Source organism: Cupressus sempervirens, chromosome 5, assembly GCF_028749045.1.
Source record: "Cupressus sempervirens isolate cs-2001-9-10 chromosome 5, ASM2874904v1, whole genome shotgun sequence".
Lineage (NCBI taxonomy): Eukaryota > Viridiplantae > Streptophyta > Pinopsida > Cupressales > Cupressaceae > Cupressus > Cupressus sempervirens.
In genome coordinates this window covers 553,807,588-553,835,024 of record NC_143122.1, presented here as the reverse complement: position 1 = coordinate 553,835,024, position 27,437 = coordinate 553,807,588, and the positions used below count along the sequence as shown (strand labels likewise).

At 33.3% G+C, this 27,437-nt stretch overlaps 1 pseudogene; it reads left to right on the top strand.

Annotated features, from left to right (window-relative positions):
- The window catches only part of LOC149557130 (MAP3K epsilon protein kinase 2-like), a 47,812-nt pseudogene that overhangs the window by 1,098 nt on the left and 19,277 nt on the right, over positions 1-27,437 (top strand).

Genomic DNA, 27,437 nt, shown 5'->3' with positions numbered 1-27,437 from the left:
TTCCTCCATGACTTTAGTTTGACAGTTTATGTTATCTATTTCTATAAACATTGAGTCTCTCTTATCCTAATGATGGATCAGTGATCTGAAACATTAATACAAAAAAACATACACAATCAAATCTAGAAATAAACATTGATATTTATTTTTATTTTCAAACAAAAATCATTATTTATTATTATAACAGAAAATAAGTCACATCTATATAATATTTTTGTTGGTAAAATATAGGAAAGCCTTGCTACATTTTTACTTTGTTTGAGATTTTGACCTTTTGCATTATATATTTTTCCTCTATTGCTTACATGGTTGACCTTAGTCTTCCTTTGCTCTTCTTTTATATATTTCAACATTATGAAAAGTGAATTTGAATGGATAATTATTAAAACAAATTGATACAGAAGCATGACTATCAAATTGCATCCTAATCTATACTTCTGGGAAAATAGATCATTTTTGTAATGCTTTAAGTTTGACGATCTATTGTATCTATCTTATGCATACTAAGCATATATACATATTTTATTTGCTATAAAGAGTTTAGATATTTATTTTATATTTTTAAAATCAATCCATTATTTAATAGTCTAATAGAAAATAAACATTTTCTATATGATCACTTTGTTAGTCAAATATCTTGTAGGTTTTGCTAATATATTGCTCTATTATTTGCGCAGTTGGTCTTTATCTTCCTTTGCTAGTCTTTGATATAGCTAGGTGAAGCGGCCCAGTTACCACCCATGATCTAATGAATGTTCACTCCTTGCTCACACATCTCCTCAATTATTGAACTTCAAAAGAATCAAAAAAGTGATAATTATAATTGTGTTAATATATTTCACATATACCAATAGTCGTTCGCTTGTCTCTTAAGAGATAAAAAATTTAGATATGAATTAGCAAAGTTGTGCAACTTTGTTGGTACGTGTGATGCACGATGATTGGGGCACTTATGCATAAATATTGGTAAAAATATTACTAGAGGAAAATAAATAGATTGTTTGAGGACTGTGTATTGGATTAGTTGTTAAGTTTTTTAGGTGGTTGTAGTGAATGAGTATTAGGGCATCTTTAAAAAAGTATTGGGCAACACTTTTAAGTGACCACTTTTTGACCTTATGTACATAACAAATCTCATGACATTTGTCTTGACTACCAAGAAGTCAGAATAATAAATATAAGTAGTTAGGTCGCAAACAAAGCCATTATAAAAAAAATCGTTGAAATCTTATGCACCTTTAGAAGCTTAGAGTGTACAAAGTTAGTTATATAGGCGACTAGTACCCTTCCCCTAATGATTAATGATATTTAAAACTATATCTTGGACTACTTTTTATAATATCACGTCTCTAGAGATATGTTCTCCCAAGTTGACCACCAAAAATATGCAAAAATGCTTGAAGAGAGTAAGCAAGCACTCTATAGCAATATATAGAGATCTAGTATCTTTCCATGTACCAAACTCACTTGTTATGTTAGACTTTTCATTTAGCATGCTCTCAAATGAGAGCACACTTTTGTATTCTCAATGCTCTAAAATGAATGTTACTGAATGTCTTTAACTACTAGCACAATGCATCAAAATTATAAAATATATATTTGTAAATTTAACAAGGGAAAATAAGCATCAATTTGAAAAAACTATTTTAATCGTTTGAAAGACTAATATTAAATCATTACAAACTAAGTAATTACACATTTGAATATTCTCTTTTCACCCCAAATTTGACTTTTGTATTCAAATCTTCACCATACCTTTAATATGGTTGATTCTTTGCTTGATTATCTTATTTTCCAAAATTGTATCTTATATTACTTAGTCAAGACATTGTTGATATTTCCTAAATGTATATAGTATCTCTTTGCAAATTATGGTTGATTCCTTCAAAATAGATTAGAAAAACTATGAAGACATATTTACATCTAGATTTTACTTGGTGAAAGTTTTTCTAAACGAATTCTCAAAAACCTTGAATAAATATTTTATCTTCGTACCTTATCAAGGGTTGAAAATTTGAATCCAAATAGCTTTCTCAAATCTTTCTTGACTTCCTATAACAAGCTATTTTTCATTATCTTTTGGAATTGATAGATCCATCTTCAATTTTATCAATGAAGTCATAAACACCATTTACCATCTCAAGACCTAACTCATAAGCCTCTACGAGTTTTTTAGTTCATCTTCCAAAACTTATATTAACTATTTCAATGCTTCTGAACATTCCAATAATAAGATATGATTTTCTTTTATAAAAAATATATATATTTACTCATACATGTTCAAATTCAATGTTAGTCATCCTCTAGATATGGGTAGAATTTGCGCTATTGACCTTGAACTTCTTGAAAATGTCATTTAGGTTTCTTATGAATTTCAGATCTCCTTTAAGTTTCAAGGCCCTTGCATTATCAATAATCTTATATTCCTATGAAATCATGGCATCCATCTATTGATTTGTCATTCTTGTGATGCATCTCATCTTTTTTATAATATATAAAAATTTATTACAAGTAGAGATAGGTATAAGAATTATTATTGATAAGATTGAATAGCGAATATTTTGTTTAAAATTAAACTTCTCAACTTGTTCTTGCTTAATTCAAGGTTTTGTGAACCCTATATATTCTTGGGATGATTAGCACAAATTCTACTTTCACATTCCCATGATCAACTTCTCTTCAATATTTTACTAGATCTAGTTTAGAAATATAATAATTTAAAGGATTCCTCATACCTTTCATCTTGTGTCATCAAAAAATGGAAGCACTTCCATTTAGGACTGGTTTGGCCATCCAAGAAGGTGGTTTGGGTCATGTCAAGTGCCTTGAGTGGGTATTTGATTGGATCTGGCTTTTTCTCCTATTCTTCTTCTCTCTCCCATGTTTCCAGCCCTTTTTTGACAACCTTTTCTAAGGATCTAAGATCTTTGATCTTCTAGGTCAATCTCGACATTAACCCTAGGTCCAAATTTCAAGTTCTAGAGGTTTCGGGATATCGGGCTTCGAAAAGTTTCATTTCCCACTTCTGGTTCGACTTTTTTAGATTTTAGAATGGTAAAATCTTAAATTGTATTTAATTTTGGTCCATTTCTAGGGGTTAAGGCTTAATTGGAATTTAATTCTCCTATGTCGGCCTCTCTAGAAGTTTGTGTCCTAGATTAGTATAAAAGGAAGCCTTTGGTAGTATGAATGATGATGATACTACATTAGGGGAGTATCCTAAGAATTGAAGAGTATTGATATGTTGTATTCATGAATGCATTTGTCATTGATGTTAACATAACAGTAATTATGTTAAGACTAGAAGAATAGCAGTCAGTAATCATAAGATACACAAAAGCTGAGGAAGTTTTAGATGATCCACAGTGGAGGACATTTTCCTTGAGGTTGTCTTGACAACGTGGTTAACAGGACTAAGTCTAAGTCAATGGTGTACCAAAGTTACACTTGATTTACTGGAAGCAGTGTAGAAACAAAGCATTGGAAACAGAGTTATGATGATCTATTGTTGTCTTTTATCTAAGATGTAATGAAGAGATTTGCAGTTACACGGTGATAGAGGATAGTTGTGTGATGACGCTAGCATGTCTGCAAGATGTGGTTTCACACATGTGAAGTTTTGTATAGACTATGAGCTGACAGTGCTATTGTAATTGTGAAATAATTAATTATCTTATTTTAATTCATTGGGAAAGTCTTAAGGCCAACTCAAGGAAATATCATGAAGATACAGTATAAAGGAAAGTTTTTTCCCTTGTTTGTTACGTGAACTTGGATGAGAGGACCAAGTGAGATGTGAAGTATTAGTGCATACTGTGAGAAGGAGTAGAATGCTTATTGAATGTGTGTAAGTGATCCAAGGGATCATTGGATGAGCAGTATGACATCTGGTTACAAGATATGAAGGAGTAGAAGTCCAGTTGACAAGAAAGAGATAGAGGAAGGAAGTACATTTCAGTTCTATTATTCTACAAGGAACAATACAGATATCATTTGGAAAGTGGATTCATTGATCTTAACCTTGAAGTTGTTTGGGTAGTGGGTCCAGCTATCTTCCACAACTCCTAATAGGGTTGGAATCTCCTAATAGGGATTAAAAGTCTCCTAATAGGGACTCATATGTATTGAATGTTGAAATAGACTCCTAACAAGGTTTATCCTCTAACAAAGAATATTTATATTAGTACATCATCTTGTGGGTACCATCCCCATCGGGGTTTTCCCTTTGATCAAGGGTTTCGCTAGTTAACATATCTGGTGTTAATTGTATATAAGTATCTTGTTGTGGTTTCAGTTTATATCAATCACATTATTAAGTTTGTTTAAGGTTAATATTTGTAATGATAGTTGGATAACTGATTCACCCCCCCCCCCCCCCCCCCCCCAAGTTATATCAATGGACTATATATTGTAACAATTGGTATCAGAGCTTCAGGGCCTTGAAGATAAGGCTTCACAGCTTTGGGAGATCAATGGCGAACATGTTCATAAAAGATAGTCTAGGATTTAATGGGGCCAACTATGACAATTGGAAGGAGAAGATGAAGACTCAGCTTGTATGCATGGGTCTGGGGTATTGGATCTTGACAAAGAGTGAGAAGACAATTATGGATGAAGATAAGCTTGAGGAATGCAATGAAGTAGAAAGAGATCTATTCATGTGTAAAATGAGAGCTAGAGAAGTCCTATTGTCAGCTCTTCTAGAGAATGAATAAAATCAAGTAAAGACATTTCAAAATTCTCATGAAATTTGGAAAGCAATAGAAGTTACTTTTGAAGTTGATGATCATGCAAAAAGAATGAGATTGCAAAATTGGATTTGCATATTTCAAGATGCTAAGATAATAGAAGATGAATCTATAAGAAGTTATGTAGGTAGAATATCAGAAATTGTTGTAGGAATCTAATCTCTTGGTGGAACTAAAGAAGATGATGAGGTCAAATGGAAGATCTTGAAAAATTTAACACCGTCATTCAAGCAAATAACTCTAATGATTCAACTAGTTATGCCTTGAACCAAAGATTTCACAAAGGAAACATTGCTTGGAAGATTAGAATCTATAGAAACATAAATGAGATAGTCTGGAGAATTAGCTAGAGTTGAGACAACTTTCAATGCTCTAAACATTCGACCTAATTTGTCAAGAAGTGCAAGCGCAAGAGGAAAATTTTCCAATAGTAGAAGATCTAAAGAAGATACGAAGATTGAAGAAGGAATATCCCTTAAAAAAAGAAGAGTGAAAGATGGTAAGAAAATCTTTAAATGTTGGACTTGTGGTGAATATGGTCATTATGCATCTAAAAGTTCTAAAAGAGATAAAAAGTTTAGAGGAAAATTTCAGCCTAGAAGAGATAGGGATAGAAATTGTTTATATACTAATGAGGATGAAGAATCTAATGAAAGAGATCAAAGTGAAAGTGATGATGAATTGGGATTTGTGGCTATCAAGGAAGATGATCTTGATAGAGATATTGGAGAAGAGAGAGCTCTAGTTACCCGAGATGAGAAGAAATTAAATTGGATAATTGAAAGTGGATGTTCACATCACATGACTAGTGATATGTAATAATGCAGCTTGTCATATCACAAGGATTGGATCTATTACTCTTGATGGTAAAACTAACACTGATAATATTTACTTTGTTGATGGTTTGAAACATAATGTGTTAAGTGTTGAATAGTTGGTAGACAAGGGATATATGTTGCAGTTGACAAAGAAAACTTGCATTATCAAAGACAAAGATGGTAAGTTGATTGGTACTGGAACCAAATCCAGAAGTAATGTATTTTAGATGAATCCTACTAAAATAACATGTTTGGTTGCAAAGGTTGACAACAGTTGGTTATGGCATAGAAGGTTCTATCATATAAACTTTGATAATATTGCAAAAATTAGCAGTACATTTGTAGTGAGAGACCTGCCTGAGATTATTAAGCCTACTAATGTTATCTGCAAGGAATGTATTTTGGCTAAGCAAAAGAAAGTGTCTTTCCCTAGCAAGAAGTTCTCTACTACAGAGAAATTAGAGATTGTTCACACAGATCTGAGTGGTCCTGCAAGAACTAGAGGATTCTATGAAGAAAGGTACTTTATGATTTCACTAGGATGATATGGCTAGCATTTCTTGAAGAGAAGTTTGAAGCCTTTGAAAAATTTAAGATATTTAAGAATAGAGTTGAAAATGAATCTGGTGTCAAGAGTAAATGTTTAAGATCAGATAGGGGAGGAGAATTCACCTCTAGAGAGTTAAACATGTTATATGAAGAAAATGGAATCAAAAAATAGTTATCTTCACCCATAACACCTAAACAGAATGGGATTGTTGAAAAAAGGAACAAGTTAGTAGCAGAAGCAACAAGAGTGATGTTATTTGAGAATGATGTCTCAAAGACATTTTGGAAAGAAGCAGTCAACACTACAGTATATACTCTGGATAGAGTACAAATCAAAAAGGGTATGAGCAAGATACCCTATAAGTTATGGTTTGGTCATTCACCATCAGTCAAATACTTTAGAATTTTTGGAATTAAGCATTACATAAAGAGAGATGATGATATTGGTAAGTTTGATCCTAGAAGTGATGAAGGTATGTTTCTTGGTTACTCATTGAAAAGTAAAGCATGTAGATGTTTCAACTATAGAACTAAGACAATAGTTGAGTGTGCAAATGTAAGGATTGATGAAAAGTTTGATACTAAAGAGAAGATAGTAGATTATAATTCTAATAAAGAAGAGGATAATTTTGGAATTGTTAGACATAATGTTGAAGTTATTTTTGAGACTAACAATAACTTGAAGAAAGATGTATCTATTGAGCATAGAGAAGAAAAGAGAATTGAACCTAGAGAAGAGATAAGAGTTGACTTGTCAACTCCTACTTCCAACATAAACATGACAAAGAATCACCCTCTAGAGAAGATAATTGGGAGCAAGAATAAAGGTGTGATGACAAGGAACATAGTGAATGAGGAATTGTGTGTAATTTCTCAAGTGGAACCTAAGAGCACAGATGAGGCATGTAAAGATGATCACTAGATGCAAGCTATGAAAGAAGAACTAGATCAAATTGTGAAGAATGAGACATGGGAATTAGTTCCTAGACCTAAAGACAACAATGTGATAGGAACCAAATGGGTATTCATAAATAAGATGAATGAACAAGGAGAAGTTGTGAGAAACAAGGCCAAACTTATTTGTAAACGTTACTCACTATATGCACCCTAAAATGGTCACCTAGACTATGGGTCCCCAACTCTTCAATCTATCAATTTCCATTCTTCAATTTATTGATTTCTCGAATCAATGCATTGTAATATTTTATTAAATCAATTCAAATAATTTTCCTTGATCAAATTGTAATTAATTTAATTATTTCAATATTTCCTAAGGTTTGATCATCTTATTCGAAGTCTTATTTAATTAAAAGAAAACTTCTCTTTTAACTAAATAAAATAAATCCTCTTTTAATTAAATAAATCCTCACTTAAATATCTCTCTGTGATGAAAAAAGGAAATATATTAAATAAAAATAAATAAATAAATCATTTTTTCTCTAGACTTAAATGCACATAACTCTAAGTGGGATTTCTTAATTTCCTCTTTCCACTTTCTACCCAAACACTCCACTTTTCTCATTGGTGGAATTTTTCCTCACATGGATCAAACTCTATTATCCCATATTGGTTGTGAGAAGCCTCTCACCTTCACATTTTCTTTTATAAGGAACCCTCTCCTTCTCATTTTCATATAGAGAAATATAGAGATAGAGAGATAGAGAAATATAGAGGAAGATTTTATTATTATGCTATAGGTTTAGAGAGCAATTTTGGAGAAGGAGTTTGAGCCTTAGGGTTTGGACATTGGAGCTTCATTGCAACTTCTCTCTTCTTGTCTTATTCTATCTTGCATCCATGGCTTCCATCATTAGGTTTCATCCTTGCATTTTCATATTATCTTAGAGTCATATTTGTTTTCATAGATTAATATTGCATTTTAATTTCTTTTCATAGATTAGATTTCCTTTCTTGCATTTCTTTTCATTTTTATCATTTAGATTAGCTTGCATCTTCATTTGCATTCATATTTTGATCTTTGAATACCTCATTTTATGGTGTACTTGCACGAGCACAAACTAGGTCAAATTGAGGGCCTCCATTATAAACCCTTGCACTCCATGAATAAAGAGCTATGGATCGCCATTTGAGATCTCATTCTTGAGAAATATTGGATATAATGATTCATAGAAGTGTGTCAACATTTTACTACATGTGTTTTTGGCGCTCACCATGGGGCAACCCACCTTTACATGCTAGTTTTAGCTATTTTTGGAGCTAACCCCCTTGTGTAGATTTGTTTGGAGATGAAAAACCCTAGATCTTAAAGATCTGATCATATCTCCCAAACAACTTGGTGTTTTGGTCAGATTTTTTTTCATAGGTTGGAGACATATTAGAGAAGCTTCAGTTAAAATCTCGTATTTTTCTGAGGTGATTCATATGTTCTATAATTTTATCTTTATTTTAAATGAAAAATAATTTTTGGGCACAAATTAGCAATTTTTTTAGAAAAGCCTATAGTTTTAGAAAGGTCTCTAAATTCTAAATAGGGTTGTTTCTTTGTGTTTTGAGTTTAGAGCTCATATGAAGGCTCAAACACTCTATTTACAAAAACTAGTATGTTTTGACAAAATGGGTCCCTAGTGTAGAAATGATAATTTTTTCTAAAATTCTATCATTTTTGGAAAGGTTTCTATTTTTGACTAGGGGACTCTTTTCTTGATTTAGGGTTCTGGGTCCGAATTCATGGCATATAGGTCCAATCTTGTTGACTAGGTTAAATATCATGATTAACTTGCACTTTTTTTGCACAAACTTCAATGCATGATATGAGTTGCCATTTTTCATGGAATCAAATAGTTTAGTATATTTTCATGTGAATTTTCCTATTTCTTCATGATTTCATGCACTTGTTTGAAGTTTGTGAAGGTAACTTGGAGGTCTAAAGAGCAAAAAATGGAAAAAATTGGAAAGTGTGAAATCAAGGTGCACCCATTCCAAACCTTCTCATTTGAATTATAAAAAGTGATCATTGCGTTCTCTTTCATTGTAAAATATTTTTCTTTCTTGTGTCAAATTGTTTGGTGTGTCTTCCCAATATTGAAAAAAGGGCTTTAAATGAATCACTCACATTTGGATTTGGGTTTAAAATAAACATCTTTTGTCTTTTAATCCCTAAGGTTTTCTTATTGATGCTCTCTTCTTCCATCCTTGTTAAGGAGTTTGAGGGGAACCATAAGGGGAAGTGATCACTCTAGGGGACAACTTCAACTCTCGTGTTCTGGCTGAGTATAAATAGCATGACTTGAATCTAAAGACAAGTCTCTTGGAAGTAGAAATGTTGTCAATCTTGGCCAAGCCGTAAAGAACTTTATATCTTTGGGAAGTGAAGGTGGAGATTGGGTTAGAATTTCCTCCTAACTATTTGGTATTATTCTCTTTCATTTATAGATTTGGGCCTCAACACCTTGCATATATCAAGGGCATCCCCTAGTTGAGCTTACGCATCCTTACAGAAACCTAAATAGGTTGTTGGTGTGTTTGATGTTTGTGAATGTTTATAACCTTCCCCACTTTAAATAAAAGGGGACACATCCATCAAATTGAGCCTTAAGGATTCTTTCCTTTTATATGCTTTCAAAACCACTATGGGCTTCAAAATTTGTGCCACCAAACCTCAGTCAAGTCTAGATGATCATGAGCTCTCCTCTTTCATTAAAAAGTATCTATACTTTCCTACTAGTCTCCCTAGACACATGATAAATGATCATGAGTTCTCCTTTTTCATTAAAAAGTATCAAGACTTATGTGTTGTTCTCCCTAGACACATGATAGAAATGAAGAAAGTTCTAGAGAAATAGATTGCATCATTACATGAATCTTCCTTAAGACCTTTACATAAATGTGAGTCATACTTTTCAAGGTCTACATCTTCTACTCCAAGACATCAATTGTCTTCATCTTCTAGATATAAAGACCTCTTGAGAGATAAAGTGAGTGATAACTCCTTTGAGAAATGCCAATATTTCATGATGGGTCTATCTCTGACCAAGATGAGAATGGAAAAAATGGTCCTAGATATACTTTTGAGATAACTAAATTACTCCTTTTGGCTTTTCATATGACATGGTTCTTGAGGCCTTAGTTGTAAAAAAGATCATTACTTTACCATACAAATATTCTACACCTTATGAACCTGAAGCAAAACTTTATTGGTGGAGAGATGATCACTATTGCGGCTACCATACATGCAAAGTTCATAAAATTGAAGATTGTATTGCATTTAAATGTATAATTCAAGATCTTATTGATGACGAAATCATTGATGTTGAAATTCCTAAAGGCTTATGTAATGAAGATTCTTCTCTTGAGCAAGATCATGTTGATGAACCTATGTTTGGTGATGGTTTCCCTGATACTTCCATTTCTTCCAATACTTGTGCATCTCCCGAAACTTCAAAGCTATCCAAAATTATTCCATCAAACAAAGGTCCTAATTCTTTTCATGTAGTTCCCTATAGTTATCCTCAAGGGCTACCTCTAAAAGAAACTTAAGCTAATCTACACTTGGTTGAAAACCCTTTTCATGCTTCTAAGACTAAAGACCCTCAACCTTCATGTGACACTATGTCTACTATGCCCACTTAAACTAGTCCTTTGTTACCCCTTCAAGATCCTAACATGCAAACCTCATATACTCCCTTGTCCTTAGAAGTGGCTCCATGTCAAGAGGACTCTCAAAAAGATAAAAATAAAAATGTCAAGAAAGATCAAGATCAAGCACGCCTTCATCTCCTTCAAGATGTCACCCCTCCCTATCCTATGTCTTATCCACCTCCTAAGTGCGATGAAGACACTACTTCCACTATTTCCCTTGAGCTTACTAAAAATTGTGAAGAAAGTTCTATGTCTATTTTATCCAAAGAAACTTGTGAAGATCAAAGAATCTCTTCTCCTTCTACTTCTCCATATTCACTTCAAAACTACACTCAAGCTTCAAATACTCCTATCAAAGTTTTTTCTCCTATTAAAGATACTCACGAGTTTATTGATTGCCTTGGTCACATTGCTCACTCTAAAGATGCTAATATCCCTATTTACAATACCTTTGCATCTCCTAAATCTGTCTTTTGTCCTTGTCTTTTGTCCTTATCCATCAAAGCTAAAGCCTCCAAACCTTCCATCTATATTGGGACCTTATGTTCCTCCATCTTCTACTTTCACTCCTATCTCATCTCCTAGCTCTCCTATTATACCTCGAGATCAACTAAGACACTCATCCTTGATGAATTCTCATTCATCCATCCATATGAACCAATTATATAATCCTTATTCATCCACAAATCCCAAGTCTTTTGGAAGCAATTTGGATGATCAATTTAAGAATAGACACAAGAATCCATTAAAAAACAAATATCAATACGTCCCATCTAATCAAAATGTGAAAGAAAAGCAAGAACAATCATTCAAGAGACCACAAATATCTACTACCCAAAGAGATAAATCAAAGGAAATATGGGTTCCAAAATCTATCATTGAAGAAATGCATTCTAAAACATCCAAAGGAAAGAAAAAATCTAAAGCTATACGGATTTTGAAATCTCTTTTGAAAGATTTGAATATTGAAAATACTTCAAAGTTGACATTCAAGCTTCTAAAGGCTTCCACTCTATCTTCTTCTAAAAATATTCCTAAGAAGCTTCCAAAGGCTTCCACTCCATCTCCTTCCAAAACTCTCTTACTTCCTCATGCATCTAAACCTCAAGATATTTCCTCCATGATTACTCCATCATTTTGCAACCCTTCAAGTTATGTGTCGATGTTGATCTTGCCTACTTTATCACCTACCCTTATGCAATCTTTTCAAGCCTACACTTACCTACCATTCATATTCCTTCTATCTTTCCAAAGCATAAATCCATGTCCTCCATATGCATTATCTACCATCTCCTTTCCATCACCCTATTAGCATCTTTGAGCATACCTTTCTATTGTCTTGGCTTATCATGACTCATCCTTCCTATAGGAGCACTATGTAAATTGAAACAACTTGAGCTCTTTCTAAAAATTCAAAAATAAAAAATTATATATATATATATGAAAATAAAATATGCGTAAGTGAAAACTACTTCTTGTGGCACCTTAGTAGTAAAAGTAAAGAGAAATAAATTCATCCTATGATGAAAACCACTTCTTGTGATGCCTTGGATAAGTACCATGATGAAAACCTGGCAAACAGGCCTCATGTGTAATTATTCCCTGATCCATCTATTCTGTATTTCATCTTTGATCTTGACAATGTTGAGTTATCCTTACATATTGGCTATCTTATTTATCAGCTTCCTATTTTGCTTTCTCATTCACTCATAGCCTTCATATCTAGCTTCATTCTTATTTCTCTATCCTATCATTATCCTATCCCCTTGGTCTTGATCACACAATGAAAAGCATGGCTTTCATAGGCCTCTTGACATGCCTATTTTTTTGGACTATACACCTTCATGCTATCTTGCTTAATTAGTTTCCACTGCTTATCCCACATGTTATCTCCTTTGTTGGATTTCTTGGCTTGTCTAACACATGCTTCAAATGGCCATCTTTCCCTAGCTTGGGTACTCTCAAGGAGTCAATCCTTGAGGATCACTTTCACTTGCTTCATACACTCCTTGCTTATCCATCATATCCACCAGCTTGTTGCTCCATCATGTCCTACACCTTCCTAGACAATGGGACACATTGATGTGATCTTGCTTGAGAGCGAGTAATCTCTATGTCATTCTAAAAAATTCCAAAAAAAATCATATATGATGCTGAAAAAATCCTTAAAAGCATAAAATATCATTAAAAAATGATCATCTCAGTGACAACCCTAGTAATCAGAGCTTTGATGTATCGCCAAAAAAAATCAAATATCTAAAAAATATTTTAAAAATAATAAAAAGTCTTGAAAAATTTTTTGCAGTAAAATCCAAGTGGTAAAAAACCTAGAAATAGGCGCTACTTGAGGCCTTTGCATCCCTATTTCTTAGCATGTGTCTTCAACACTTGCCTTTCTCCATCATTCCTTGTCCTTGTTTCCTTGGTTTGGAATTGGTCTTTGTCTTTGTCTAGGGGGCATAATTGTGTTAGCTTTGGTCTCTTGGATGTGTTAGTCTTTAAGACACCTCACAAATGGTGTTTTTCAACACCACCCCTAACATCGACTATTTTTCAAAACTTATTGGTTTGGTCTGACCTAGTTTTGTCATGTGAACTTATCTACTTGCAAGCATTCCATCCTTATCCTTAGTACTCAATATCAATTAACACACTTAAAATTTTAAACACAACACTTAATGCTTTAGCTATGTCATGATCTTTTATTTATGTGCTGACTATTATTGATTTTGTGTTGAGTGTTACTTCCCTAATAGTCTCTCAAGGATGTCATGGGCTAGAGGACTTGGGGCATGGGACATGTTTTTATTTTCTTTCTTCTTTTGGGTGTGGTCTTGAAACTTTAGAATGCCTCTTGTTGACCCCTTGAAACACTTAGGAGAGTTGAGGCATCATCCTTGACTATTTTTGCACAACCATTCTTATGGTCATCTTGCCCTCTATGCCTTGATGCAAGAATGACTTTGCTACATTCAATTGGGTAAGATAATATCAAAGTTATCTTGACCTTTATGTCTTTGATGCTTATGTTAGAATCTTTCCACATTCCAATCCGATATAAATCACATTCATATCTTCATAGTTGCGCTTGTGACTTGTGATGATTGTGCAATTTTTTAATCTTTGTTTATAATGGCCCAATGATGAAAATAAGTTCTTTAACATTCTCTAATGAATGATGAACACAAAATCCTATGTAACAATTGCTCCATTGCAAGTACACCTTTGCAGTTTCACATAGCTTGGATTGTAGACTTCATGTTAGTTTGCATTTTTATGTTGCACTACGAGTTTGAGAGGGTTTTCCTTAATCTTTATTGTGGATTTTTAATCAAATGTGGTCATTTTTTATCTTCATTTCCTCATCTTCTTTCGTGATCTCAATCAAAATTTTCTCTCTTAAAAAATTGATTGATTTGAGGCATTATCTTTCTTGAGGCAAATTCTCTTTCTTCTTGCCATTTCTTTCTACCTCTTCCAAACTTCTATCTTTCATTTTCTTTCACCCCACTTCTTTTCTTCTAATTTAACTTTGGGGCATAATCTTTCATTCTCTATGATCTACCTTGGTTTTGTGATCCTTATATTTTTCATATTAAATCAAGAACCTTATATTTAGTTCAATTTGATTAAATTTATCAATTTGTTGTTTCTCCTCTATTTCATTTTGATTTCAATTACGAGGGGGCAATACGTATCAAACTTCAATCCTTCATTCAACTTTATCAATCTTTATTCCACCTGGGACAACCTTGTCTTTGTCAAGACAAAATTGTTATCAAAATTTGTATTCTTTGTCCCGATGTGTTCCTAAGTTGGCCAAACATCTGTGTTGTTTTGTGATCCCAAATCAACCTCACACTTCAACTGCATTCTTTGACTACATGTGTTCCCGAAATGATCACACATTGGTCAAAGAGGGGCAAGTGTATGCATCCTAAAATGGTTTCCTAGACTATGGGCCCCCAATTCTTCAATTTATCAATTTCCACTCTTCAATTTATCAATTTCCTAAATCAATACATTGCAATATTTTATTAAATAAATTCAAATCATTTTCCTTGATCAATTTGTAATTAATTATTTCAATATTTCCTAAGGTTTGATCATCTTTTTCCAAGTCTTATTTAATTAAAAGAAAACTTCTATTTTAATTAAATTAAATAAATCCCCTTTTAATTAAAAGAAAATCCCTCTTTTAATTAAATAAATAAATCCTCACTTAAATATCTCTTTGTGATGAAAAAAAGAAATAAATTAAATAAAAATAAATAAATAAATCTTTTTTTCTCTACACTTAAAAGCACACATCTCTAAGTGAGATTCCCTAATTTCCTCTTTGCACTTTCTACTCAAACACTCTGCTTTTCTCATTGGTGGAATTTTGTCCCACATGGATCAAACTCTATTATCCCATATTGGTTGTGAAAAGCCTCCCACCTCCACATTTTCCTTTATAAGGAGCCCTATCCTTCTCATTTTCATATGGAGAAATATATATTGTTGGAAAATTCAAATATGGAAAGAGTACTTATGAGAGGGGGGGGGTGGGGGGGGGGGGTGAATCATAAGTATCACACTTTAGCCAATAAAACTTTTAACTGAAAGTAAATTGCATGCATGTAAATACATTAAATAAACATGTAATAAAACACATGCATCAATAACTCATAACACTGGAATTTGGTAACCCAGAAACCCTCCAGGAATAAGAAGGTAAAACTGGGGTGGGGATGATACCCACAAAAATTACTGCAGCAATATTTTTCAACCACTTCTGATGGTCTGTCCTGTTAAAGGCTTTACACTGTGTCAATAGTGACCTGGTTAGAGGATTTACAAACACTTAACATGAAGTGTCACCCTGTTAAGGGATTTAATCACCTAAATAAAGGATCTGATGAAATAGCTGTTAAGCTAACCTATCACCATAGGATTTTCATTCTAATACAATTGCCAGAAAGTATTAGGTATAATGAACCTGATATATTACAATCCTTGATTGCTGAATGCAGGCTCCTTTTCTGCCTTCTCTGATCTTGATCCTTTGTGATCTGATAACCCTTGCTTCTGAAAACAGATTTCCTTGTGCACCCTTGTATATCCACTCATATATTTACAATTAAATTTCGTCTTCCTTATAAAGACATTTGAGGATTTTGGGTTAGGTATGGATCTACGACCCATATTCAATCTCCATTTTTTGTTTATTTTGCATTTATTCTATTGGTTGCATGCCTTCATCATTTTTCTTAATGGTTGCATGAAGATTGCATAAGAAAAATAAAAGATTCGATCTCATCATTAAATCCTTCAAAATTTACCTTATGTCGGCTGTAAAAAATGGTTTACATCATAATTTGTGCAATTACAAACTCTTATGCTGATATACTGAGTTACTCGGCTCCTGAAGTATTGTTGATACTCGACACATGTTGTTTCCTGAATAGCTCGGCACCTAAACAAAACTGTATCACTCGGCACCTTAAGTTACTTGACACTTATACTTCACTCAGTATCTGATCTTCACTCAGTATCTGATCTTCACTCGGTATCTGATCTTCACTCGGTATCTAATCTTCACTCGGCATCTAAAAACTACTCAGTATCTGATCTTCACTCGGCATCTGAAAACTACTCGATATTTGTTGTGTCTCGGCATGCATGGTGTACTCGGTTCTAATGTGGAATGTGATTAAGTGTGTTGGCACTCAAGTGTCAAAAACCATTATGAGGTTAACAATATATAGAGAGAGAGATAGAGAAATATAGAGGAATATTTTATTGTTATGCTACAGGTTTAGAAAGCAATTTTGGAGGAGTTTGAGCCTTAGGGTTTGGACATTAGAGCTTCATTGCAATTTCTCTCTTCTTGTCTTATTCTCTCTTGCATCCATGACTTCCATCATCAGGTTTTATCCTTGCATTTTCATATTATCTTAGAGTCATATTTGTTTTAATAGATTAATATTGCATTGCCATTTCCTTTCTTGCTTTGCTTTGCATTGTTATCATTTAGATTAGCTTGCATCTTCATTTTCATTCATATTTTGATTCTTGAATCTCTTATTTTATGGTGTACTTGCATGGGCACAAACTAGGTGAAGCTAAGGGCCTCCATTACAAACCCTTGCACTCCATGAATAGAGAGCTATGGATCGCCATTTGAGATCTCATTCTTGAGAAATCTTGGATATAATGATTCATAGAAGTGTGTCAACATTTTAGTACACACTCACAACAAGAAGGCATATATTATGAAGAAACATATACACCTTTGCAAGAATGGAAGCAGTAAGGATGTTCTTGGCTTATGCATCAAGCAAGAATTTCAAGGTTTATTAGATGGACATCAAGTCAGCTTTCTAAATGAAGAACTTGAAGAAGAAGTCTACATTGAGAAACTTGATGGATTCCCTCTAATAGAAGATAAATATTTTGTATTCAGACTAAAGAAAACACTATATGGTCTAAAGCAAGCACCTAGAACTTGGTATGCAAGGTTGGACAGGTATTTGTTTAAGCTTGGATTTACCAAAGGTACAATTGATGGTGATTTTTATTTAAGAAAAAATGATGATGGTTTATTTATCATTGTAATATTTGTGGATGACATAATATTTTGACGAAATGATAAAGAAAGTGATAAGTTTGCTAAAGAGATGAAAAATGAATTTGAAATGAGCATGATAGGAGAAATAATTTTTTTCCTAGGATTGCAAATTGTGTAGAACAAGGATGGGATATTTATCTTAAAAACCAAGTATTTGAAAGACTTATTGAAAAGATTTGGTTTAGAAAGCTGCAAACCTGTTGATACACCCATGATAATTGGTCACAAGTTATCTAGTAAAGATGAAACACCTACAGTTGAGCAGAAAAAGTATAGATCTATGATTGGAGGATTGTAATATTTGACTCACACCATACCAGATATAACAAATGTAGTTGGGATTGTAGAAGATTTCAAGTTGATCCTAAAGAGTATTGTTATGCAATAGTAAAGAGGATATTTAGATATTTGAAGGGTACGTCTGATTATGGAATTTGGTATGATAGATCAAGTGATTTTACTCTGTGCACATATACTGATGTAGATTAGGTAGGTAGTATGAATGATAGAAAGAGCACTAGTGATGGAGCATTCTTTCTTGGAGGAAGATTGGTTTCTTGGTTGAGCAAGAAACATGACTATATTTCTCAAAGTACAGTCGAGGCAGAGTATGTTGCAGCAACAAATAATTATAATCAAGTTATGTGGATGAAACAAATGCTGAAGGATATTGGGATTGAGTTTATAGAGTCGTCATCATTTACTGTGATAACAAAAGTATAGTAAGTATGTCTAAGAATCTGGTATTGCATTCTAATACAAACCACATATCCCTTAAGTATCATGTTTTGAGAGAAAAGGTAGTTGAAAAGGAAATAAGGTTGGAGTATGTAAATACTAAAGATCAGATTGCAGATATCTTTACAAAGCCTTTGCCTAAAGATACTTTTGAATACCTAAGAGGCATGCTAGGGGTTATGCCCTTGCCTACTTTAGAGTAGATGATGCAAGGAGTCCATCAGTCCGATGGTACAAAGCACTATGGTTAGACTAGATTGAATGCTAATGCTTCCTGAATGGGGGAGTATCTGGTATGTACTAAGTCTTTGGACTCTTGGTAATTGATATTGAACAATGTCTGTTGACCAATAAAGAACTTAATCTCACAAAACATAGACATTTCAAACTCTTTACTCATCTTATCAACAAATGAATTACACAACAATTCATTTTCTCCAAAGCTAATATCATTAACAAATATCTCTACAATCAGTACTTTATCCTCAACTTTAATTTTCAAGTATAGATTAATGTTATCAGTAGTTCAAGCAAAACCAATTATGATCAAACTAGAATGCGATCTTTCATACCATATTCTTGATGCTTGCTTTAATCCACACAAGGCTTTATGTAGTTTACACACCATGTGCTTTTGATTTTGTTCTACAAAATCCTTTGGGTTGATCAATGCAAACCTCTTCCTCTAGAATTCCATTCAGAAATGTAGACTTGAAATCCATTCGGTAGACCTTGAATCTTTTGTATGTAGTTTATGAAAGTAGAGTTGTCACTCCTTCCAATCTTGCAACAAGGGCAAAGATTTCTCCATATTCAAATCATTCTTCTTATGTATAACCTTTACATGCAAGTCTAGCTTTGTTCCTCGCTAAATAGAAAGACAATAAATAGAAAGAAAATAAGATTTCCTTTCTTAACCCCAATTTCCAAAAGGAATGATCCAAATTGATTAATCACAAGCAAGTGATCAATGTAGAAATGGATCATGTGATGGAGAATAGGGAGAAAAGAGGTCCTATGATCTTTTTATTTTGAGGAGTATGTGCTTAAATCCTGAAATAGATAAAAGACAAATACTAATCTTGAATCTAGAAAATGTTGATTTATGATGTCTATGTACAATTTTGAGAAATTATGCAACCTATTTCAGACTGGAAATATCAAGATAGAGAAAACCTATATAAATATTTTATCCTTTTGAAGGGAGGTTGACCTTGACCCTGATAGCGGGGCACAATCTTACCCCGGGGCATAATTATATCCCAAAAAGTTGACCTTGACCTGCATTTCTTTGATGAAATTTCTCTTTGTGGATCCCGTAAGTTCGATGAAAAGGGTATCCAAATATGCTCTTCAATTCATTGTTCCACACATGTATTTACAAGAAATATGGTTTTTTGTTTGGACAAGGGGTATGCCTTGATCAAACCCCAGTTTGGAATCAAACTTAATAATGGAATTGAAATAAGGAATGTTAGCAAGTAGTAGAAGTAAATCTAACAATGAATCTATGATATTCAATAGATATGCAATTGTATTTGAAATGTAAACAAGTATATTGATATGAAAGCTTGAACATAACACTAATAAATGTAAATCAAAACCTTCATGATTGTATTCTTAGAATCCACCTTGATAAAATAATGAATAGATCTTGAAGATGAAGAAAGGATCTTAAAGGAAGATCACACCAGCATGATGGCTAGATCTAGGGTTTAAATGATGAATCTTGAATGCTTGAACCAAATCCCTTCAAAGGCTTGAATGCTTCAATCCTTGATCTTTACTGGAGAACATGAATGCTTGAATGATATAATGCTTTCTTACTTGAAAAGTGAGTAGTTGCTCACATATAGTAGTTTTTCATAGATCATCTGATATCATTATAACATGTCTTATAGAAAATGAGAGAAGAAGGATTCTTTATATAGTGATCTAGGGCACAAACTCCTAGAGAAGGCTGACATGGAAGTATTAAATCCCAATTAAACTTCTAGAAATGGACCTAAATTAAATTAAATTAAAGAGTCTACCATTTTGAAACTCGAAATAGCCAACCCAAAAGCAAGAAAAGAAAACTTTTGAAGCCTAAGATCCCAAAACTCCCAAAAATTGAAAATGAGACCTAGGGTCATGGAAAAGGTCAACCCTGACCTAAGTCAGGGTCAAGATCATCCTTAACCTATGTTAGGGTTGAGGCTAACCTTAACCCATTAGGTCTTCCTTGAACAAGAAGTCAAAGTCCTCAGTTTCATAGAGTAGGTTGTCAGAAATAGGTTATAAACAGAGAGAATCAAAATAGGGAAAAAAATAGCCAAATCCATGCAAATACCCATTCAAGGTGCTTGACATGACCCTAGACCACTTACTCTGAAGGATAAATACTCTTAACACAAAAGTGCTTCCATTTTAAGATGATACATTTAGCCCCCACTTTAGCAAGAGTATGGTCTCAATGCAAACTCTTGATAAAGGAAGGAAGAAAGAAGAGATCCAAGTGGATTCATAATGAGATAAAATACCACTTAGCTAAGGACATAATCCCCCAAGATAAGGATGCTAACTCAACATACATGCATGAGGGTGTGAAAACAAAAAGAAAAGGGTTAGTACTAACCAAACCCAAATAAACTAGCACTAGAAACCTTGCTAAGCAGTATTTCTCACACTAATATCATATTTGGAAAGCTATCATAAAAATATAAGTGATTACATAAGAAAGACAAGAGAAACACTATAAATAACATAGCTTCATGATCGAGTCCTACTAGCATGAAAGTGAAAAAGAAAGAAAAGAAGAAGTGATTACCTCACCTAGTAAGATTCCCACCTTACCACGAATCACCAAAAGAGAGGGAGAGCCAAACAGGTGGCCAAACCTGATAGTTCACCCATAAACTGTGCTTGCAATTGTAAATGTGTCTTCTAAGGACTTCTAGAATATATATAGATCCACCTTCTTGTATCACTATGAATATGAAATGTGTGTCTCCTCATTATCTAGCAACTTATATGTGTTACATTCATAAGATTTAGCATATTAAAAACTTAAAAAGTGTGTATCTCTTTAGGATTTAGCAACTTATGTGCATTACCTTCCAAGATTTAGCATATATATATATATATATATATATATATATATAATTTGAAAAATGCATGTCTCTTCAAGATTTAGCAACTTATGTGTGTTACCTTCCAAAATTTAGCATATTAAAAAAAAAAAAAGTACAAGGGAGACCCTATAAATGCCCCCTCCTTATCGTGGTTGTCTAGTAGACATGATAGGGAAGAGGAAGATGATACCTACTTCACATGGCAAGGACATACCCTATTTAATAATAATGTACACAATGGTCTTAGCAAATGGTATTGACTCCTACATCCAAGAGCATAAATAATCGTGAAAAGGATATGTCACTTATGAAAAAAAAGGATCCTCAAAGAAAGAGATCTTATCAACAAGACCCCCACCATAGAGGATTTCTTTTAGATAAAATATCAGCTTTCAAATCAAATGGGAACAAAGATTCGATCATCAGGCCCCCATCCAAGGAAGAGGAAAAATAATCTTTGGAATAAGGAAAACAACCCTAACACCAAAGAAAGGGTATGAGTTTATAAAGAATCGTAATTTGCAACATAAAGAAGGGGTGATGACCTAGGATAATAACCTCTTATTAAAACATTATCCATAGTCAAAACATCTGTCAATATGAAGAAATAATATTACAATATAAATAAGTATCACTAAGCTAAGGAAAGCAGTTCCCTAGACAAAGAGAGAAGGAAGAATATTTCCCCCCAGGGAGGAAGACAAGGGATACCTTTGCAAAACAAATGTCATAGAAAAGATATCTTGAATAGAGCATAACAGGAAATAGGAAGAGAGAATACCAATGAAGCCAAATAAAGGCCTAATGGATCCTAGGAGACTAGATGAAAATATACCTCTTGCCCCCCAGTCCAGAGAAAATAGGAGAAGAGATCTATATTATATCAGTAGGAGAGGAATCCCCTATATTAAAATTATGAAGGAATTGTAAAACTACACGAGAGAGATATAATTCCTAAAGTAGCTCATTCACAAACATACAATTTAAAATTTCTATGGTCAACAAGTAAGTGAGTATTACGATAATGAAAAGGTCATTTGTACTTGGATAAGGCATCTTTTGGTATAGGTTTAAAGATTTATTTTTTGGAATTTATTAATTCAATATACACCTATTTAGCCACCTCTTGATGAATATTAGAGTTATCTAAAGGAGGTGTAGGGAGAAGTTTATGAAGAGGAAGAGGATGATTAACATCACCTTCCTTAACTTGAGATTTAAAACAACCAACACCATGTAAATCTAGTTTAGAGGGTGTATGAACTGTATACGTAATACTTTGTTCATTAACTCCAAGCCCTAAACCTTTATAACCTTGTTTAGTGATCATATTATATGTTGTAGTGTATATATCATGTAAATCTTCTACAAGAGGTGATTGTTTATCATGCTCATAAGTAAAGGTTGTATAAGGTGGAATAATAGGTTTGGAAGAAGTGTCTTTACCATTTCCTTTAATATCATCATGAATTAAAGGAGAAGGTAAATCAAAGAAGTCTTTCACATCTATATCCTAAATGGTAGCTTGAATACCATCATAAGAAGAATGAGGATTAACATATGGAGAATTAGGCATTGGATTAAGAATAATAGGATTCAAATCAGGAAGATTAGAGATGGTGTATCATCTGTCAAATCCTTCACATAATCCAAAAGAACAATAAGTCTACCATGTGAATCTTTAATGAAAGTTTTAAATGTAGAAAGACTAGTATCTGTTAAATTCACAAAAGCACAAGGAAGAATAAAATGAAAGATCATGAACATAATAAAATGAATGATACTGTCATAAACATGATAATAATGGTAAAGATATGCTAACTGAAGGGTAATAAGGAACATGACCACACACCAAAGCATCTCATTAATCTTCATACTAAATGAAATGCAAGAAATGTGTTTGTATTTTATTGAATATATAGATATTTTTGTATTTTTGAATTTTAAAAGGTAAGAGCCTAAACCTAACAAATACGAAATTAAATATAACACCAAAAACCACAATAGGTCATCTAATTCCACAAAAGATAGGGGGTAAGTGTGTCGGGTTCACCAAAAGGAATAGAAAGACAAAATGAATAGGAAAAAAATAAGATTTCCTTTCTTAACCCTAATTTCCAAAAGGAATGATCCAAATTGATTAAGCACAAGAAAGCGATCAATGCAAAAATGAATCATGTGATGGAGAATAGGGAGAAAAGAGGTCTTTTGATCTTTCTATCTTGAGGAGTATGTGCTTAAATCTTGAAATAGATAAAAGACAAATACTAACCTTGAATTTGGAAAATATTGATTTCTGATGTCTGTGTATAGTTTGGAGGAATTTTGTAACCTATTTCGGAGTAGAAATATTGAGATAGAGAAAACCCAAAAATATTTTGTCCTTTTGAAGGGAGGTTGACCTTGACCCTAATAACAAGGCACAATCTTACCTCGGGGCACAATTGTACCCCAAAAAGTTGACCTTGACCTGCACTGCTTCAATGAAATTTATGTTCCCAGCTCTTGCAAGTTTGACAAAAAGGGTATCCAAATGTGCTCTTCAATTTGTTGTTCCACACTTGTATCTACAAGAAAATTGGTTTTTTTTTTGTTTGGATGAGGGGTTTGCCTTAGTCAAACCCCCATTTGGAATCAAACTTAATAATGGAATTTAAATAAGAAATGCTAGTAAGTAGTAGAAGCAAATCTAACAATGAAGCTATGATATTCAATAGATATGCAATTGTATTTGAAATGTAAAAAAGTATATTGATATGAAAGCTTGAACATAACATTAACAAATATAAATCAAAACCTCCATGATTGTATGCTTACAATCTACCTTGATAAAAAAAATGAATAGATCTTGAAGATGAACAAAGGATCTTGAAGGAAGATCACATCACCATGATGGCTAGATCTAGGGTTTAAATGAAGAATCTTGAATACTTGAACCAAATCCCTTCAAAGGCTTAAATGATTCAATCCTTGATCTTCAATGGAGAACTTAAATGCTTGAATGATAGAATGCTTGCTCACTTTAAAAGTAAGTAGTTTCTTATAGATAGTAGTCATTTGTAGATCATCCGATATCATAATGTGACTTAGAGAAAATGAGAGGAGGAGGCTTCTTTATATAGTGATATAGGGCACAAACTCCTAGAGGAGTCCAACATGGGAGTATTAAATACCAATTAACCTTAACCCCTAGAAATTGACCTAAATTAAATGTAATTTAAGAGTCTACCATTCTAAAACCCAAAATAGCTAACCCAAAAGTGGGAAAAGAAACTTTTCGAAGCCCAAGATCTTGAAACTCCTGGAAATTGAAAATGAGACTTGGGGTCAAGGATGGGGTCAACCTTGCCCTAGGTCAAGGTCAAGTTAATACTTGACCTAGGTTAGGGTCAAGGTCAACCTTGATCCATCAGGTTGTCCTTGAACCAGAAGTTAAAGTCCTTAGTTTCACAGAGTAGGTTGTCAAAAATAGGCTAGAAATAGAGAGGGAGAAGTAAAACAGGGGAAAAACAACCAAATCCATGTGAAGACCCATTCAAGGTGCTTGACATGACCCTAGATCACTTAATCAGAGAGATAAACACTCTTAACATAGAAGTGCTTCCATTTTAAAATGATACACTCACAATGTCTCCTTTCTCATTCAACTTGTTTATGAAAATCCACTTTGTATTGGTTGCATTCTTGTCCTTGGGTCTTGGTACTAGTGACCATGTGTTATTCTTCTCAAATTTTTCTTTCTCATTCATAGCATTGATCCAATCTTCATTCTTAAGTGCATCTTTTAATGTTCTAGGCTCAAACTCACAAATCAAGCATGTATTCTCTCAACTTACTTCTTGTCATGACTCCAATACTCTTGTCTCTAATTATTTTATTATGTGAATGGTGCCTTCTAATATATTTTGCTAAAACAGGTTAAGTTCTTTGTTCTTCAACATTTTCAACAATCAACTAGCACTTAACAATGTGCTCAGTGTACTCTGGCTATGACTCAGGTACTATAGGATGATGCTCAGCAATGTTGAGTTGTCAATTTTTCATGATGCTTAATGGCAAGAATCCTTCCAAACTCCTCTCTTGAAAAGATGATCTAGGATCAACTCCAATGTTCTAGGTGATCTTGTGATCTACTAGAATCCATTCAGTATAAGATAGATATATTTGTTCACAGGGAGGCCTTTACTGGTTTTGATCGATTTCATATAAGGTGTTGAATCTACTTACTATCTCAAAAACTAACCACATAAAAAGAAATATATTTTTGTATTTTTTGTATTTTATAATGAATGCAGTTTTAACTATGAAACTATATGAATTTCTAATTTAACAAAGTGTTTATAAAAGAAAATAACAAGGATAAGGTAACAAAAAGTTTAAGCAAATGGCTTGAAAAGTAAATCCCTAACGAACATAAGCCACATAAACAACATGTCTACAGGTTAAGACTTTGAAAAGATTGGTAGGTAACCAATGAAAATAGGAGAAATGCTTCCTCAATTCCACTGACGCAATTGTCAATGGGAATTCAATAACTGTAAGATATTTCACTTTTCATCAAATCACAAGGCCACGAAAAGTGCGCTGATGGGAGACAAAAAACTATGCAGGAATAATATGGTGATCTCTTCTCCAACTAAGTATGTTAGTGTAATTCATAAACATGTGGCAAACACCATAACTAAAAGATCACACAATCAAAATAACACAATAAAACTATTGGCTCAATTACACTCCATGAACGTACATTCAAAAAATACAACACAGTCAAGCAAGAATAACCACACGCTGAATGAGAGCACCAATAACAAATATTATTGCATCAAAATAACAGCCTGGAATACATGTTACATTCCTAAATTTATAAGAAATTCTCTCCTCAATTTGTGCTGAGAGTGAGAGATCTCTTTATGCAAACATATGCTTCTAAACTAATAAAACAAATCTATTTATGTACAAACTGACTCTCTAATTGGTGCTAAGTAGGACTCTACCCTTGTTTATATCATTTAATGGGTGCATGAGCCTAAACATGTCTTAAAACAAGTAAATCATGAGAAAATAAGAAGAAGAAAGACATTAGATGATGTAAGAGTCTATAGAGATGCCAAAAATAGAAGCTCCACCTTCTCTGGATGTTTGTAGGAGTTAAACTACCATCAAAATGCATTTTCGATGCATGGAAAGCTCTAAATTTAGAACTAGCAATTAATTGTCAATGTACATATGAATTCTTCAAAAAATTATAGCACACCTTTGGATAAGTGCACCTTGGGATAAGTGCACCTTTGTAGATAGGTTCAAAAAATGCAAAATTTTACCACGTGTCAAAACTGAAATTCTAGCTTATGGGTTTTGCTCCCCTTCATACTAGAGCTATGTCTAGGTATTTGCTCTTGAATTTATCTATAATCTCCATCACTTGGGTCACATCCAAAAAAATAAAGCTTCAAATTTATCCTTTACCTTTTGTTGATAGTTTCCCACCTCTATGCGAGTCTTTGCAAAATCTCCCAATTTCACATCCAATTCTAGCAATGCCTCTTCGGTCTTAAATGCTTGTCTAATATCCTCATCAGTGGAAGTTTCTTCAAAATTATTCTAGAATTTTTCTACAACTACTTGCATAGTCATAAGTCTATCCCTTGACTCATCTTCAAAAATGTCAAGGCAAGCATCACTATAATGTCTCTCTACTTCCAAATCTACTCTTGGGTGAGCCTATGAATATCCACATGTAATGTCTCCATTACTTTATTACCATCCAAAATCTTCTCAATCCAATCATCTATCTTATCTAACTCATCTATCATATATACATCCATCAACATCTGATACCTTTGACCTTTTATTGACTTCAATGCTTGAAGGTCTTTTCCCCAGGTATGTACCTTGTCCATTAACCTAAAATCCTGGTTCAATATAGCAACCAAATTATTTGCATTATTCTGCATGTGGTGCAGCAATTTAAGATTTCCTTGTATGATTTTGACACCTTTTTCTTCAAAAAAAATTTGCTATTGCTGACAAGCCTTCAAAAATGGATCTAATTATACAGTTTCATTATCCATCTTATCGAGTACCACACCTAAAGTTTCCTTAGGATATTCAGGATCCAACATACCAACTACTTCATTCAAATAACCTCTTAGGATTTCATTTTTCTTTTGAATCTTTAACACTTCAGACTCATCCTGTTCTAAGTGCTTAAACACTTATTTGATTCCCGTAGTAACCATCAGTTTGGTAGTATCCACAA